The sequence below is a fragment of the Prionailurus bengalensis genome, chromosome A3 (assembly GCF_016509475.1).
Source record: "Prionailurus bengalensis isolate Pbe53 chromosome A3, Fcat_Pben_1.1_paternal_pri, whole genome shotgun sequence".
Lineage (NCBI taxonomy): Eukaryota > Metazoa > Chordata > Mammalia > Carnivora > Felidae > Prionailurus > Prionailurus bengalensis.
The window spans coordinates 28362585-28379267 of NC_057354.1; the positions used below are offsets into that span (position 1 = coordinate 28362585).

At 51.0% G+C, this 16683-nt stretch overlaps 1 protein-coding gene across 4 annotated transcripts in view; it reads left to right on the top strand.

Moving 5' to 3' along the window:
• Positions 1-986: 986 nt before the first annotated feature.
• Positions 987-16683, top strand: part of SNPH (syntaphilin) — a 36286-nt gene continuing 20589 nt past the window's right edge. For 3 of the 4 annotated variants that reach the window (XM_043602703.1, XM_043602704.1, XM_043602705.1), the window contains exons 1-2: positions 1010-1139; positions 1386-1493. The gene's annotated coding sequence lies outside the window, so the exon portion shown is untranslated. Of the gene's footprint in view, positions 1140-1385; positions 1494-16683 lie in introns of all 4 variants that reach the window. The other variant, XM_043602706.1, reaches the window with a different exon arrangement.

Here is a 16683-nt window from a genome sequence, read left to right on the forward strand (position 1 = left end):
TAAAATCACTATACAAATGCTTCTCCATCAGCTTAGGTAGAGGGTACCAAGTTCAGCCTCACCAAGAGTAGACAGAGATTTAAGGATAAAAGAGTTTTAGGAGACCAGGATGGCAACAGGCCTAGTGTTCTTAGGGAAGACGGGGCCCTGGCACAATGTATGCTTGCTCTCTCTTAGTCCATATTTACTGAGCACCTGATTATGTGTTAGTCACTACTTTAGGCACTGGGAATATAGCAGGGTTCCTTCCATCATGGCACGTACGTTCTAGCGGGGGTGACAATGACAAATGGTATGTATATAATATGTTAGCTGGAAATACAGCAAAACTAGGGCAAAGGGAGTAGGAGAGGAGGAAATCACTATGTCATGTAGGGTGCTCAAGGTGCCTTTGTCTCCTGTGGTCCCCTTGTCTCCCTTACAATAGTAGATGGAACACAGAGGGACAAGGTGTATAATGAACGTTTAATTTAGGTTGTGATGATCTTTCCATGTTTTCAAAGATTCGCCATCTTAATACTTCAAAGACAAACGTGACTTTTCAGAGACTTAAGATTCTTGCCATCATTTTTCTTCATAGCCCAAATGCTATTCGCATTAAATAAGCAACCTGGTACTCAGATGTGAAAAATGAGGGAGTGAAAAATGTTCCGAATGGAATCCAGATGCCATTACTATTTAGCATAAGCCGGCAGCGTGCCAGGAAGTGAGATCGGTATCATCAATCCATGTTGCAGGTGAGGAAACTGAGGACCAGGGACGTGCAGGGACTTGCCCAGGATCGCACAGCCTGTCAGTGGACAGACAATGTGCTTTCCTCTCGGCCGCAATGCCCGACTCTAAACACAGGCTGGCTGTACACAGTAGGTGGGACAGGACCCCACCCCGTGCGTGCTCGCGCCCCCACTCCCGCACCCTCTGAGGCAAGATGCAAACTATCTCTTTAAGAAGGAAAGTGAAGACGGGCCGCTTACGCAGCTGCCAGCGAGCCGCCCACTGGCTGGTCCCTTCCATCCACCTCACCCTCCCCTTTCCTCCCTCCCGGCAGCCCCAGCCCTGGCGAGCCGCCTCCAGCAGGGGCTCCGGAGAGCAGGTCGGCGGCCTGGGCAGGGCAGCCGAAGCCATGGAAGCCTCGGCAGGTGATGACAGCGACCCCGGGGACCTCGGGGCCCACCGCCCAGCTGCTCCCACCGAGTGCCGAGTGCGGGTGGGGGGAGGGGAGGCGCGGGCCGCGCCGGGGAGCAAGACAGGACCGAGCGCCCGGCAGGCAGCCTGCCCTCCAGGCTTTCTGGCTGCGGCGGCCCAGCTGTCAGCTGCGGGGGGCTCGGGTGTCCCCGCCCGCGTTCACCCGCCCCTGTCTGTGCGTTTTCCCCCCTCCGCCGCAGGTTGCTGATCCGGGCCAGACAGCTGCAGCCGCGACTGCAGAGGCGCTGCGCCAAGCGGGGCCGGAGCGGTGCGAGCCGGCGGGGGCTGCGGAGCGCCAGCGGACTCAGGTGAGGAGGCCGCGGCCGAGCCCGGAGGGGGCCCTTCGCTGCACCCGGCGGGCGGGCGGGGGCCGCTGGCGACCGCCGCTGCGGTAGAATCCCTCAGAGGGCATCGGCCGAGGAGGGGTTAACTGTGACTCATTCTTACCCTCCCTTCATTCCCCCCCACCACCACCCCGCCCCAAACCCGTGAAAATCACTAATTACAGGATGCTGGTTGCAGCGGGGAAGATGCCCAAGGTGGGCGATTAGGAGAGGTCTAGGGACCGCCCCGTTCCTAAATGTCTTCCTCTTTCAGCATTTGGCAAATATTTAAGCCCCTTTCCTTTTTTGAGGAGGAGCAAGGGTACCTAGGGGTGGGAGACGGGTGGAACCCCACACCCAACCCAAGGTCAAGTGCCAACGACTGCTTCTTTACCACATTCCCCCCTGAGAAGCGTCAGGGCCCTGCAGTAGGTCTGGAAAACATGCCCATGACCCCTGAAGCAGGAGATCTGAGTCTGTCTCTCTGGACCCTCCATGGGGTAGGATGCTCTCTCCTTCCGCTCAGCAGAACACCTACTAGCCTGGTAAGCCCCAGATTCTCTTCCTCAACCCTGCAGACAGACTGAGGAGAGGCCTGGTCACACAGCTGCCTGTTTCCTCTGCCTTCTCTGCCCATCTGGCGGTGTGGGATGGGCTGCAGGAGCTTATCAGGAAAAGGTGATCTCTGCAGGCAGGGTGGTGTAGGGAAAGTGCCAGAGATTCGGGTTGTAGTCCCTTAGCTTGCTAGTAGGCCACCAGTAGCCATCTTAAAATTCTTTAGGCGTGGGTGTCTGTCTGTTCATCTGTTAAATGCAGGAGTTGGATTAGATGGTCTGTGTGGTTGTCACGTGCCACTCAGGTAGCTCTGACATGTCAGGGATCTCTCTACCAGAGCAACCCAGAATTTAAACTTGGGTTTATGAAATAACTGGGGTTTCCTCAATTGGTCTCTTTCAACTGTGGACTTCTCCAGTGAAACATGACCTTGTGAGCCTCGTGGAACCGGAGGCATCAGACAGTCCTATATTGATATCCCTACGCTGTCACTGGCGTGACCTTCCTCGAGTTACTTCCCACCCCCAAGCTTCAGTTTCCTCATCTGCACATCTGGGAAGAGGCATACATGCCTGAGTAGGTCGATGGGATGATGAAATGAGATGTATATGAAAGCACCTAAAATAGTGCCTGTGCCTGGCACATAGTAGGTTTTCAGGGACTCAGGACTTGAGAGATAGACTGGAGGAAGAGGGGAGGGGTGGCTGCTTTTAGCCTCTTCTCTCCCCTTCCCCCACCCTGACAATCTCTTCCACATCCCTGCGGATGGCGTCCCTGCCAGGGGATAATGAATGCTGGAGTGTGTTGGGCTGAGGGCCTAGGAAGCAACCAGGAGGTACAAACATTTCCACTGCAAGGGCTGTGACATCATTCTAGCGAATGATGGTCCCAAGGAGACATATATACCCCAGCACTGGGTTTGGAAAATCTTGGCATCTGAGGGCAAAGTCCCTAAGGGACAAGAAGCATCAGAATCTTGTGTGCTGGCAGGGGTCAGGGGCCGAGGCCTCCTGATTCCATACGGGTCCTATTGCTGCTCTCTTGCCCTCCCTGGAGTCTCCCACTAGAACCTCTCTGAGACAGGCAATCGAGTGTTTGGTGTCTGGACTTTCTATTCTTTGTTTTTCCTCCTGCTGTCCTTTCCAGCCTAGGCCTCGCCCTTTCTTGCTCCCATTTATTCCACAGATACACTGTGCCCCTTGGCATCGTGATAAAGAAGGCTCCCCATAGGCTGGGGCAGGGCATTTTGTGGCTGCATCATTTGGGCCAAGTGAAGTTATGTCCCCACCTGCCCTAAATCCCCGTTAGATCGTGAACTCCTCCCAACAGAGGCCTCATCTTTGTCCTCTCCGTCTCTAACCTCTAGCCTGTGGCTAGGTACAAAGTAGGTGCTCAGGAAGTGTTGAATAAGTTTGAGGCAGTTATGCCCCTAAGCCAACGAGGTTAGGGAGAAACTGTGGAATGTGCTGACGTTTGTAGGAAAAACACTGTTAAGCACAGGGCACTGTGCAGGTTGTTGGTTGCCATTATTATCACTGTTAATTACTAATACTGTTATTATTGCTATTGCCAGTAGCCAGCAATTGTTTTACCTTCTCCTCAAGGCTGGAAGGGGCCCCGTGTGCCTGGGAGAACTGTGACGTTGGCAAACAGATACCGCTGGCTGGTTTCAGATGAGTGTGAAAGGAAGAGGGTTGGAAAGAACGTGACTCTTCCCTCGCTGTGCTGGGGGGTGGGGGGCGGGAGGGATGGGAGGAACAGATGAGGAGAATCGAGTGGGCCAAAATGGACATGCGGTAGAAAATCCGGAGACCCCAGTCCTGGCTCTCACTCCACCACCGCCCCATTGTGTGACCTTGGCCAACCACGACCTCTGGGTCCTCGGCTATAACGTGACAGGACTGGGCTCCTGGATCCTTAAGGCCCTTTCCGGTTTGGACATTTTATCGCGTGCATTTGGTTAAATAAAAATGGGACAAGTATTATTACTCTTAGTATCATCTATGGAGTACCAGGCCATTACCTACCTCAGGTGATCCTCATAACAAATTATACCTATTTGAAGGACGAGGAGCCCAAGGCTCAGAGAGAGTGGCTGCCAAGATGGCACAGCCAGGAAGGGCAGCGTGTTACCTGACACCAGGTCTGTCTGACCCGGAAGAGCATGCTCTTCCAAAGGTTTCGCTGCCTCCGCATACATACCTTGCCGCCATCCCTGTGAGTTGTGTGTGCTCTTGGGCGGAGATCAGGCCCTTCCCCAAACTGATGACTGCAGGGAACTTGCTGCTTGAACTTGTGTATAGGTCGGGGCTGGGAAGACTTCCTTTCACCTTGAGCCCTGCTCTGCTGATGGGTGGTGGGTGCCCTTTCCCTGAGGAGAAGGGCTGATCATGAATGACAGTCACAACAGACACGCTTTTTGAGTGCTCCCTGTGTGCTGTGCTCTGTTTTATCCCTGAGACAATCCCATTATGGTTTTTACCCATTTCACAAAGAGAAAGCCAGGGCAGAGAGACAAAGAGCCTTGCCCAGAGTTACACAGCTAATGTGTTGGAGAGGCTGAGAAAGAGCTGGAAGCACACCGTACTGAGAGTCAAAAGGGTTGCTTCGAGTCTGAGCCCTCTCGTCAACTGAATAACTTTGGGTAAGCCAGTGTCCCTCTGAAAATCGGCGTTCCCATCCTGCAGATGGACTGGATGCATCTGTGGGCTCTAAAAGAACTAAATGCCACCTTGTCCCAGAATAGAGGTGGGAGGGCTTCCTTGCCTAGCTAAACATGGCTCAGCGTTCGTTTATGGTTTCTTAGCCAGGCCCTGGGCTAAGTGCATGGGGTACAGGAAAGAGGAAGAGGTGATCCCTCATTTCAAGAAACCGATGTCTAAGTAGGAGACAAACATCTAAACATGTAGGTGTGATAAACCATCTAGGAGCTGGGTTGTGGACTGATAATGGTATATAGTGGGGTGTCAGAGAGGGGAGATGATCTTTCCTGTTCAGTGGATCAGGAAGGCTTTATAGAGATGATGCCATTGTCGTGTCCTTGTTTTCTGAATTGAGTTTGTGAATCAGCATCATCCTCATCCATCCAGCTTAGGGCAGTTCCAAACTGCTTTAAAGATATGTTGGCTTTTGGGGCGCCTGGGTGACTCAGTCAGTTAAGCATCCGACTGCAGCTCGGGCCATGATCTCGCAGTCTGTGAGTTCGAGCCCCTCATCAGGCTCTGTGCTGACAGCTCGGAGCCTGGAGCCTGCTTGGGATTCTGTCTCTCTCTTTCTCTCTCTCTCTCTCTCTCTCTCTCTGCCCCTCCCTGCTCATGCTCTCTTGCTCTCAAAAATAAATAAAACATAAAAAAAGAAAAAGATATGTTGTCTTTTGACCCCAGCAACACAAAAAGTGGCCACAGAGTCTGGGGGCAGGGGGGAGCCATTCAAGCTCACTCTGGCACAGCTCTAATGGAATAATCCATTTGTCCCAGGTGGACGAGAACCTTTCCTGTCCTTAAGACACTCTAGAGAAAGGACTCTGAAATTCCTCTTGGAAAGCCTGTCTAGTGCTGAATAACCAAGCCAGTAGGCTTGGGGAATTCTTCATATCTATTCTCAGCTTTCCACCTGTCTGGAGCACCTGACACCTGGAGAGGTGAAGGATTTCCCCAAGGTTACTCAGCAGGGCTGGGATCATAACTCTGGCCTAATTGGGACTGTATTCCTGAGCCATATGGGGTCTTTCTACATCCAGGTCACCAGGGGCCAGAGGGCCATTTCTTCATTTGATGGGCAGCTCACGCTGAGTGAAGGCTTGATGCAGGTGATATGAAGCTAGAGCTGAGAGCCCTTGGAGAGGAGGAGGCCTGTGTTCTCCTGGCTGCTTTGCACCTCCTAATGGACAGAGATTCATGAAGTGTTTGTCACATGCTCAGCACTGTCCTCTGAATTGAGGTGCTGAGCCAAGCAGAAGGGAATTTCTGGGAAGCAGCCTGGTGAAGTGGAAAGAAGTGGAAAGAAAGCCAGCACCGAGGCATCGGGAGACTCCCGTCCTCACCTCGGCTCTGCTGTCAACTCCCTGGGTGGCCTGAGGCCAGGCCCTTTGCTCTTCCCCACCTACAAAATGCCAGGCAGAGGTGGGGTTCTCTTGAAGCGCTGACTGGCCAACAATTCAGCAGTTTCTTCTGTTCTGTCACTGCTTTAGGGGGTGCAAGAGTGGGTAGGATATAGATAACCGTAACTTGAGGAAGAATGAGATAAATATAACAAGAGGCATGAACAAATGCTCTGTGGGTTTGCTGGACAGAGAAGGTTTGGGGAATGCTTAGTTCGAAAGCCAACTCTTCAAAGATAGGATGAGATGCCGATAGAGGTGGGGTTTTTGCTTTTTCTTTCTTTCTTCTTCTTCTTCTTCTTCTTCTTCTTCTTCTTCTTCTTCTTCTTCTTCTTCTTCTTCTTCTTCTTTTGAACCAGGAGAAATGGCAGAAGCAGGCTATATAGCAGAGCAGTGCTTCTCACACTTAGATTTCAAAGATCAAGGCCGTTCAAGTGACACTTAAAGAGATTTCTGTTTACTATCGCTGCCGTAGAGTGAAAGGAGGAACATTTTAACACCTCTGTCCCCAGAGTAAGGAGACTATATAATATCAGGGGGGAAAAAAAGGTATGCCTTCAAAGTAAATACATTTTGCTTTATTAAAAAGAGTACGGTCCACGGTTCACTCATTTAGTCACCGACCAGTGTTCTTGTGTTTGGCTTTGGAGCCACGCTGCTCTGTTTCCTATTCTGTAAAATGGGGACATGATGCCGTCTACCTCGTAAGGTCATTAGGAGGTCTGTATGCCAGAATCAAATGTGTGAGGCAAGGGGCCTCGAGGGCAGTTATCGACAGAGGCAAAACAGGTCCGTTGGGCTGTTCAGGGACTGCAGCAAACTGGAAAGTGCTTGTTTGGAAGAGGGTGGCTGCTGGCCTGCTCCTGCCACCCTTCCCAGGCAAGAGAGTGGGTCTGGTGTTTGCAGGCCTTCTGATTTATAAGCTAGAAATGGGATGTTTGTGATCTCCCTTGTTTTTAGAATGTGGCCAACCAGGCAACATTTTTAAGTGCGCATATTAAAATGTGTCTGCGGCAGGCTGTCCCTCTGTGCCTCTCATGTAAAGTTCCAGAGTGAGGGCAAAGAAGGGAAACAAGGCTGGAACAGCAGGCCTGGGTCAGGGCATATGGCGTCCTTAACTTTGGCAGTTTGTGATCTGCTTCTGGGCCCACAGCTTCAAAGGCCATAACTGTGTCCCTTTCAGCAGCTCTGTCAGGATCGCGTCTCTAGGGCCTGAGGCCTCCAGACTGCCCCCTTGAAGCTGGCGCTGGCCGGGCCTCCCAGCCACAGGGTCTCTGGAAGCTTGGTCTGCAGCCTCAGAAGGAGGGGACTTGGCTGACGGCCTGTGAGGCCTGGCACAGAAGCCACCCTAGAGAGACAGGCGTCAGGAGACGTTTCTGGCAGCCCCTCAGAGGGAGGGGCAGGTACCGTTCTGCGGAAGTCACGCCAGCCCTGCAGCCCAGGTCCGCCGCTTTCTGCTTGGGCTGTGCTGAGGTCTAGACAGCGAGCGGTGTCTCCACAGACAGCCCTGCCGCCTGGCCAGCACAGAGGAAAAGCTGGCCTCTGCTTGTGGAGGAAGCCTAGAGCAGAGAAAGACCTCAGGGGAGGTGTGAAGGGAACCCGGCTGGTGTGCTTGAGGCGTGTGGCTAAGTGTGTGGGTTGAATTCTGGGAAATCTGCTCCAGAATGGACTTCCTCGAGCAAAGAATGAACTTCCTAGAGCAAGTACTGGGTTTGCTTCATCTCTGAACCCCTGGTGCCCAGCTCAAGCCAGGCACACGGGGAGGACTCTGGAAAAGCATTGAGCAAATGACAAGTAGCTTTTAGATGGAATCCTGGGTTGAGAGACTCTTAGAGGCCAAGCAGCAGTTTCATACTCAGTGTCTGCATGTGTGTGTCCGTGCGTGTGCCTGGCATCCTAAGAAAGACTCCCGTGTGCTCCTCCTCTTTCCCCGGCCCCTTCCCCTCTCTCCTTCTTCCAACTTTATTGAAGGCAGCATGCAACGAACTGCACATATTTAAAAAAAAATTTTTTTTAACGTTTATTTATTATTGAGAGACAGAGCATGAGCAGGGGAGGGGCAGAGAGAGGGGGAGACACAGAATCTGAAGGAGGCTCCAGGCTCTGAGCTGTCAGCATAGAGCCCCAAACTGCATGTATTTAAAGTCTACAATTTGGTAGGTTTTGACATCGTGTAACCCCTAAAATCATCATCGCAATTAACATAATGAATAAACCCATCATCTTGAAAAGGTTCCTCCTGCCCCTTTGTAATATTCCTCCCTCTCATACCTCCCCCATCCCCCAACAACCCCTGATATGCTTTCTATCACTATAGATGACTTTGCATTTTCTAGAATTTTATATAAATGGGATCATACAGTATGTGATTTTGTGGGGGGAGGGGTCTGACTTTTTCACTCAGCATAATTATTTTAGGATTCATGATGTTTTGCATATCAATATATTCCTTTTTATTGCTGAGTAGTATTCAAGTATATGGATAAAGGAAAAAACACGATTAGTGTATCCCTTCATCTGCTGATGGACAATTGTTTGGGTTTTTTTCCCCAGTTTTTTACTATTACAAACAAAGCTGCTGTGAACATTTGCATGTAAGTCTTTGTATGGATAATGCCTAGGAGTGAAGTAGAATGGCTGGATCGTTTGGCAAATATATATTTAACTCTTTAAGAAACTTCCCAAGTGTTTCCAGAGTGGTTATACCCCCACTCTGGGTTTACAATCCCACCATCAGTGTATGAAAGTTCCAGTTCCACATTCTCGCCAGCACTTGGTATGATCAGTCTTTAAAAACAATTTTTTTTACTGTTTATTTATTTTTGAGAGAGAGATGGAGAGACAGAGTGTGAGCAGGGGAGGGGCAGAGAGAGAGGGAGACACAGAATCCGAAGCAGGCTCCAGGCTCTGAGCTGTCGGCACAGAGCCCGACGCAGGGCTCGAACCCATGAACTGTGAGATCATGACCTGAGCCGAAGTTGGACACTTAACCAACTGAGCCACCCAGGCACCCTGGTATGATCAGTCTTTTAAATTTTAACCATTCTAACAGGTGTGCAGTGGTCTCTCTTTATGGATTTAATTTGCATTTTCCTAATGACCAATGATGTTGAACACCTTTTTGTGTGCTTATCTGCCATCCGGGCATCTTCTTTGGTGAAGTTTCTGTTCAGACATTTGGCCCACGGTTAAAGATTTAATCATTTGGTTGTTGGTCTTATTACTGAGCTGTGAGAGTTCTTCATCCGTTCTGGATGCAAGTTCTTTGTCAAATACATATTCTGCAAATATTTTCTCCCAATTTGTGTCTTGCCCTAGAGGGCCCAGTGGGGGTTTCAGACTCGGTGTGCATGTGCACGTGTGGGTGAGAGAGATAGAGAGAGAGAGAGAGAGAGAGAGAGACTCACAGGGAGACTGGCTTCCTGTGGGTCCCCTACTTCTGAGGGATTCTTCTGCACTGTATGGAGAATCCAGAAGGACGGCTCCTAGAGGTTCTTAAAGGTCACACATCTCAACAGCTTCTCAGTCCCTGAGGGACGCCCATGGGGCGTGGCATCTGATCTCAAGAGGAAGAGGGCCCACGGTGCGGTACTTTATGCCTCTTGTTCCTTGACCCTAGGCAAGTCAGGTAATTCTGAGCATCCCTCAGCTGTCTATAAGGTGGACACAGCTCGTGAGCAAGAGGCCAGTTGAGTTCTCTAGCTGACCGTCCCAACTCCAAGGACACAGAGCAGTGTTAGCACCGTCTGTTGCCATCCAAAGGCCTTTGGGAGACAGAGGAGGAGGAAGGTTTGCTGACCTCACACTGGGCCAGGTGTGGGCATGTGCGGGCTGGAGCTGTGCTGGACGACCTTTCCTGCTCTGCTCGGGGCTGAGTGGTGCCTGGTTGAGGGCATTGTCGCCTCTTGTGCCAGAGCCCTCTGACCACTAGCCGGCAGCCCACATGCTGCTTATGCCAGATGCCTGTGGCTGGGTGGGGGGGGGGGGGGGGGGGGGCTCTTAGAAACCCTCAAAAAACAGAAGATTGTGGTCCACAGGTGACCATGTGTGCAAATAGCCTGTGTCCTGTTGGTGGAAGAAGGGCTCTGAAGGGAGCGTGTGCAAGGGACCACCCAGGAGGGAGCATGAACCCTGTCTCCCATGAAGTTACACACAGACATCCATGCTTGAATTGAACTTGGAAGACAAGTAGGTGGAGAGCTTGGAAGGGTTTTCTAGGCAGAGGGCACTGCATAAGCGAAAGCATGAGCCCACAGGGTGAGCTCAGGGGAGATGGTTAGGAAGAAGATGTGATGGGAAGCAGGCCGACAAGGAAGGCAGATCCTGGGACATCACAGCAGCTCCATCAGAGAGGGGGTATTATCGCCATTTTGTGGATGGGGAGACTGAGGTCCCAACGGGTCAAGAGAGCCGTGCCCTTAGGTTTGTGACTCAGTCGGTGGCAGAGCTGCATGTCCTGGCTCCCGACTCTGTGCCAGGCTGTGTCCCAGAAGAGATGGACCGTGGAGCCCTCTCAGGGCCATTTTTCCTGTACCCAGACTGACCAACCTCATGGGGCTCTCAGGACTTCTGGGTCATCTATTTGGTGGCCTGGCCTGACTTCCTTCAGCACGTGTCTGCTAGGCCTCGATTCGGAGTCCACTCTGCTCCTGGCATCTGGGAAGACCCGAGCCACTGGAGGCATGATGCCCGCTTGTCTCTGGGCCCTTGAGGGCTAAGCGACCGCAGCCACATTCGCAAGCCCAGGCCGGGTGCTGCCGCTCCCAGAACTGCCCCTGCCACCCTCCAGGCTTGTGCGGGTTAAGTTGGGTGTACCACCACCCCGGAACCACAACAGGGTTCTGTGACTAAGGGGGAGACTGACCACTGGGTAGGCAGGATTAGTGTCTATCGCCCCTGACCTTCCCAGATGCCTGGGCGCCATCACTTTTCTCCCCTCGCCCTCCTTCCCCACAGCCCCTCCCTTCTGGGCCTCGAGGAGCCTCTGTCCTCAGTTTCTCTGGAAGCCATCTTTGCCTCTCTCATTCCCTCTCCCCTGCGTCCATCTAGGGTCTCCTGGTGCCTCTCCTCCTCTTTCTAGCCCATTCCCCGCAGAGCTGGTACAGCATTAGCTTCCATAAGATAATCCCAGCCTTGTCATTCCTCTGCTCAGAACCCAGAGGTGTGAAAGGCCCTCCCCCAGCACCCAGCCTCCCTCTCTACTCCCCTGGGCCCCTACCCCTGTAGCTCTTCTCCTCCTCTTCCTCCTTCCCATCTCCCTCCTCCTCTCCCCTCTCCTCCTCTTCCCCCTCCTCTACCATTATCTCCTCCTTCACCACCACCTCCTCCACGCCTCCATAATGCTGGCCCCCACCTCGCACTGCATCCGGAATGCTCCTGCACAGGCAGCTCATCCTTCAGAGCCCTGCTCACAGCTACCTCCTCCTGAGTTCTGGAGAGGGACTTACTCCCTCCTGAGCCCAGCCCTTCACCGACAGGATCTGAGTGCTGGGACCATTCAAGGACCCAGCACACAGCAGGCAGGTGCTAGGTGGACACTGACTAAAGGGGCCTGCCAGAGCTTCCACACGGGTAAGGGGTGCTGTGCTTGGGACATGGGAGAGGCTCTGGGGGACTTGCTTTCAGTCCTGCTTGGAGCTAGGCTACTTTTGAGCTACGTCTCTCCGGGAGTTAACCCCACCCCCTTGCCACTGGGGGTGACCCTACTGGCCCCAAAGCCGAAGAGACTCAGAAGAATCACCCTGGATAATTCCCGTGTTTGAGCTTGAACGCCTTGCCTTTTAGGAGACAGAGCTCAGTGCCAGTGGTTTTGTCAAACGGGAAGCACAGCCAATGTGCATGTGTTATGGGTGGGAGAATCATCTGGTAACTCAGCCCGTTAGGAAAGCAGTTTGGCAGGGTATCCGTTGACGCTATAAACCCACCACTGGGGATCTATCCTGAGGAAGTAGTTCAAAATACAGAAAAACAATTATGCACAAAGGTATCCGTTGGAGCATTCTTTTTGGTAGTGAGAAAGACTAAATATTCAACAAGGGAAGAAGTTAACCATGATGACCCATGAAATGGAAAATCATGCAGCCCATAAAATACTCTTTATAGGGGCACCCAGCGGGCTCAGTGGGGGGAGTGTGCGACTTTTAATCTCAGGGTTGTGAGTTTGAGCCCCACATTGAGTGTAGAGATTACTTTAAAAAAAAGAAAATATTTTAAAAACAGAACTTTTTATTAAGAATATGCCATGGCACAGGCAATTCTTAAGCTATGTTAAATTTTTAAAAGATACAAAGGTGCATACACACCAGGGTTATAACTACATAAAAATAACCCCCACCTCCCCTAAAAGACATTTTTCCCCTCTGCTTAGAAAAAGACTAGAAGAGGGGCACCTGGGTGGCTCAGTTGGTTAAGCGTCCAACTCTGGCTCAGGTCATGATCTCGCAGTCCGTGGGTTCGAGCCCCGCGTCGGGCTCTGTGCTGACAGCTCAGAGCCTGGAGCCTGTTTCCGATTCTGTGTCTCCCTCTCTCTCTGACTCTCCCCTGTTCATGCTCTCTCTCTGTCTCAAAAATAGATAAATGTTAAAAAAATTTTTTTAAAAAGAAAAAAAGAAAAAGACTGGAAGAAGCAGCAGTGAAACTAATCAGGGGCTCGTCTTTGAACAACAAAACTGGAGGGTTTTTTTTTTTAAGTGTGTGCTACTTTTATAGCTATAATAAATATTTTCACAAATGTAACTATATCTAACCTTTTAAAATTACCCCATGGGAGCTAAGGGAGTCCCTTTTCATTTTGTGACCTTCTTGGAACGAATCATTCACTTGTCTCCAGGCCCTTGGTTTATAAAATAGGGGAAAGAGGGGCGCCTGGGTGGCGCAGTCGGTTAAGCGTCCGACTTCAGCCAGGTCACGATCTCGCGGTCCGTGAGTTCGAGCCCCGCATCGGGCTCTGGGCTAATGGCTCAGAGCCTGGAGCCTGTTTCTGATTCTGTGTCTCCCTCTCTCTCTGCCCCTCCCCCGTTCATGCTCTGTCTCTCTCTGTCTCAAAAATAAATAAACGTTAAAAAAAATTAAAAAAAATAAAATAAAATAAAATAGGGGAAAGAAGCGAATGTTCACTGGGAGGTATGCGCCAGACTCTTCCTGTGCATTATCTAATGAAACCTTCACAATTGAAACCCCCATTTTACAGATAAGGAAGCTAAAGCTCGCGGTCAGTCCTTTGCTAAGAACTAGGTTTTGCCCTAGGACAAAGCACTCCCCCCACCCACCTCTGGCTCCACATGCCCCCCCGCCACCCCCCCCCCCATGATTATGAAAATCTTTGCCTTTGAGGCAGGGGTGGGAGAGCTGGGGGGTGGGACAGGACAGGTAGAGGGACACCTGAGAACACTGTGTCAACAGAGCCCGTACAGGAGTTTATCTTACAGGGTAAGGAAGGTCAGTGTTTGCCAGCAGGTGGGAAGAAGAGAATTTTCTGCCGACTGCAGCCAGAGCTGGTGTTCTCTGCCTTACCCCTCTGGCCCCAGCAGCCTTTTCCTTTCCCCCTCACCCCAGTTCCCCGTTCCATGTCCCCAGCCTCCTTGGGCATCTCAGTGCCCTGGATTCAGAGCTGCATGTCTAGGGTTCAAGTCCTAGCACCACCACTGATTTACCTGGGGGCTTGGGCAAGTACCACCCACCCTTGAGTTCAGATCCTGTCAAGTGAGATTGGACTAGACCAGAGGTTCCAAACTCCAGGGCTAGGCAGCTAACAAGCAAAAAACAGTCCAGGTGTAAGTACAAAGGCACTGATACGAACACTAGCGAAAAGTTGCCACCTCCCAGCCTCAGCCGGTCAGTGCCGTGCAGGAATGCAGACACAGAGAGGCAAGATCTTTTGGGTGGCATAAGACAAGACAGAGATCCGGATTTTTTAAAATACGAAATGTCTTGATTTATTAATGTTGACTCATTAAAATACATACACGTGCAGGCTGAGGGAAAGTGGTCTATAGGCATGATATGGCCTTTGGGCTGCCAGTCTGGGACCTCTGGAGTCCCCTGCCCCTGGGTACCTTCTGGCTTTGACCCTCTGACTCCTGGACTCCTAGTCTACAAATGCTCCTGGAGATCATACTAGGCAGAATGATGTCCAGGTCTGTAAGAGGAGGAAGGCCAGTCTGCTCAGGAGGAGGTGGCCCTAAGTGGCTCTCCTGGGCCCCCTTACCTGCCCTAGGCAAATACATGGGCTTTAAAAGGCTCTGCCCTGCTGCCTGCTGGATACTGTATCCCAGCTGTGGCTTATGTGCTTGGCAGTTGTCCCGCACAACCTCTCTTTATCATCAGGACACTGATTAACCTCCCGTATCATCTACAAGGAAGTTGGGTGTGACCAGCATGAAGGCACACAACTCCCAGCTGCCCTGGGATTTGGATCCGGGAGCATCTGGTTCTACCTCCCGAGCTCCTGAATGCGGTCATTACACTCCTCGGAGGGGACCTGCCAGTGCTGGTGCTAATGGCAGTGTTTAGTACATGGAACAGAGCACACACACACGAGTGGGTCTGCGTGTACATGCTTGTGCATAGCCACAGCTAGACCTATTGTGTGCAGAACTGTGCACTGGATGGCTGGGCTTAGTATAGTCAACTCTTGTTATTTGCAGTAGTATGTTCTGTGAAGCCACTGCAAACCCTGAATTAGTGAATACTGAACCATTGTTCCTGAGGGAGAACACAGGGCGAGGCTCCTGCGAGCCTCCGGTCACACCGTTTTCATCAACAGATCAATACTGAACCTCATTTTGTGTGTGTTTCTGTCTAAAGACACCTTCTTTAGTGTCAGCTGTTGATTTCATGCCCATCGAACTCATGCGGACAGCGCTGTAATTCATACTGATCAAAGCTCATCTGACACACGTATTTTCCCAAAAGGCACATCACAGCCTTCTTGTGCCCAGGAACACTAGACGGTTTTTCAGCACTTACACTGTTGTCATTTTAAACAGCAAAGTCACCAACAAAAAGCCCCAAAATGTGAAAAACGTGGCACAAAGAGGACACTTGTTTGCAGTATAAGAAGTGAAACAAGGTTGCCTTCCACCCCAGCTGGGAAGTTACACATCAAGGAAACTGACATTTTCCACCCCTCCCGTAAAAGAACTGTGGGTGTTGACTGTGGGTGTTACAAATCATTTTTAGCGAGTAGGTGAATTTGCAAATACAGAATCCGCAGATAATGAGGATCAACTATAGTCCTGTTTCCTTCATCTTTCTCCGGGGGCTGCTGTCAGGATTAGGAGTAGTTGGGACAACGAACTGGATTTTGTGGTGTGGGGATGTGATTTGGAGGGGCAGCTGCAACCAGTCCTGAGTCCTAACTTTGTCACACTTTTCTCATACATGTGAGTTGGCCCCCGGAACCTAAGCGTCCCTGGTGGTAAAATGGAGGGAACGCACCCCAACCTGTGGGGGACACATACGCATGAATTGAGAGAATAATCCTGGGTGCCTGGCAAGATGCCAGTTAAATAACAGCTTTCATCCTTTCCCCGAAGATGCAGTTACTAAGTGGGTTGCACTCCAGTCCCTGCTACCTACTGAAGATTCAGATGATTCTAGTAGAAGAGACCAGCCCCTAAAGAAGACACCGTGTGTAGAAAGGACTGTCATGATACAAACAAAGTGCCATAGAGCTTTTTTTTTTTTTTTTTTTTTTTTGCCCGTTTTCATTTGCTCAGAAACCTGCACTTACTTGGGTGGTGACCTCAACCCAAGTGCACGCAGACACTCTTATTCAGCAAATATTTATCGAGGGCCTATGATGTACTAGGTGTACTGGTCTAGGTGCTTCAAATTAGATAAAGAATAAAATGCACAAATATCCTTACCTCCCTGCAGCTTCTATTCCAAAGATAACAAAGTAAATGCATAAATGTCTTCACATAAGGACTGTGGAGAAAATAGAGCATGAACAGAAAAGAGGGGAGGGAGGGTTGTATTTAAAAAGAAATTTAATGTTTATTCTTGAGAGAGAGAGAGAGAGAAGGAGACACAGAATCTGAAACAGGCTCCAGGTTCTGTCAGCACAGAGCCCGACGCAGGGCTCAAACCCATAAACCATGAGATCATGACCTGAGCCAAAGTCGGATGCTTAACCGACTGAGCCACCCAGATGCCCCAGTTGTATTTTAAATAAAGGGGTCAAGGCAGGTTCACTGAGAAGGTGACCTTGGAGTAAAGACCTGCAGGGGGGAGAGAGCTGGGAGGGAACAGCGTGTGCAAAGGCCCTGAGTGCGAGTGTGGACAGAACAGCCATGCGTGAGGGGAGCAAGAGGTGAGGTCAAAGAGAGGTGGAGGGTGGGGCGGGATGCAGGGCTCAGCCTCAGCCAGAGTAAGTAAGAGAATCCAAAGCTTCTATTCCAAGATGGGACCATCAGGAAAGGTTTTGAGCGGAGGAGAGACATGACCAGCTTTCACACTCTAAAAGGATACTCTGGCCGCTGTGCTGAGGTTGTAGGGCTGAGACTGTTGCAGCCCCCC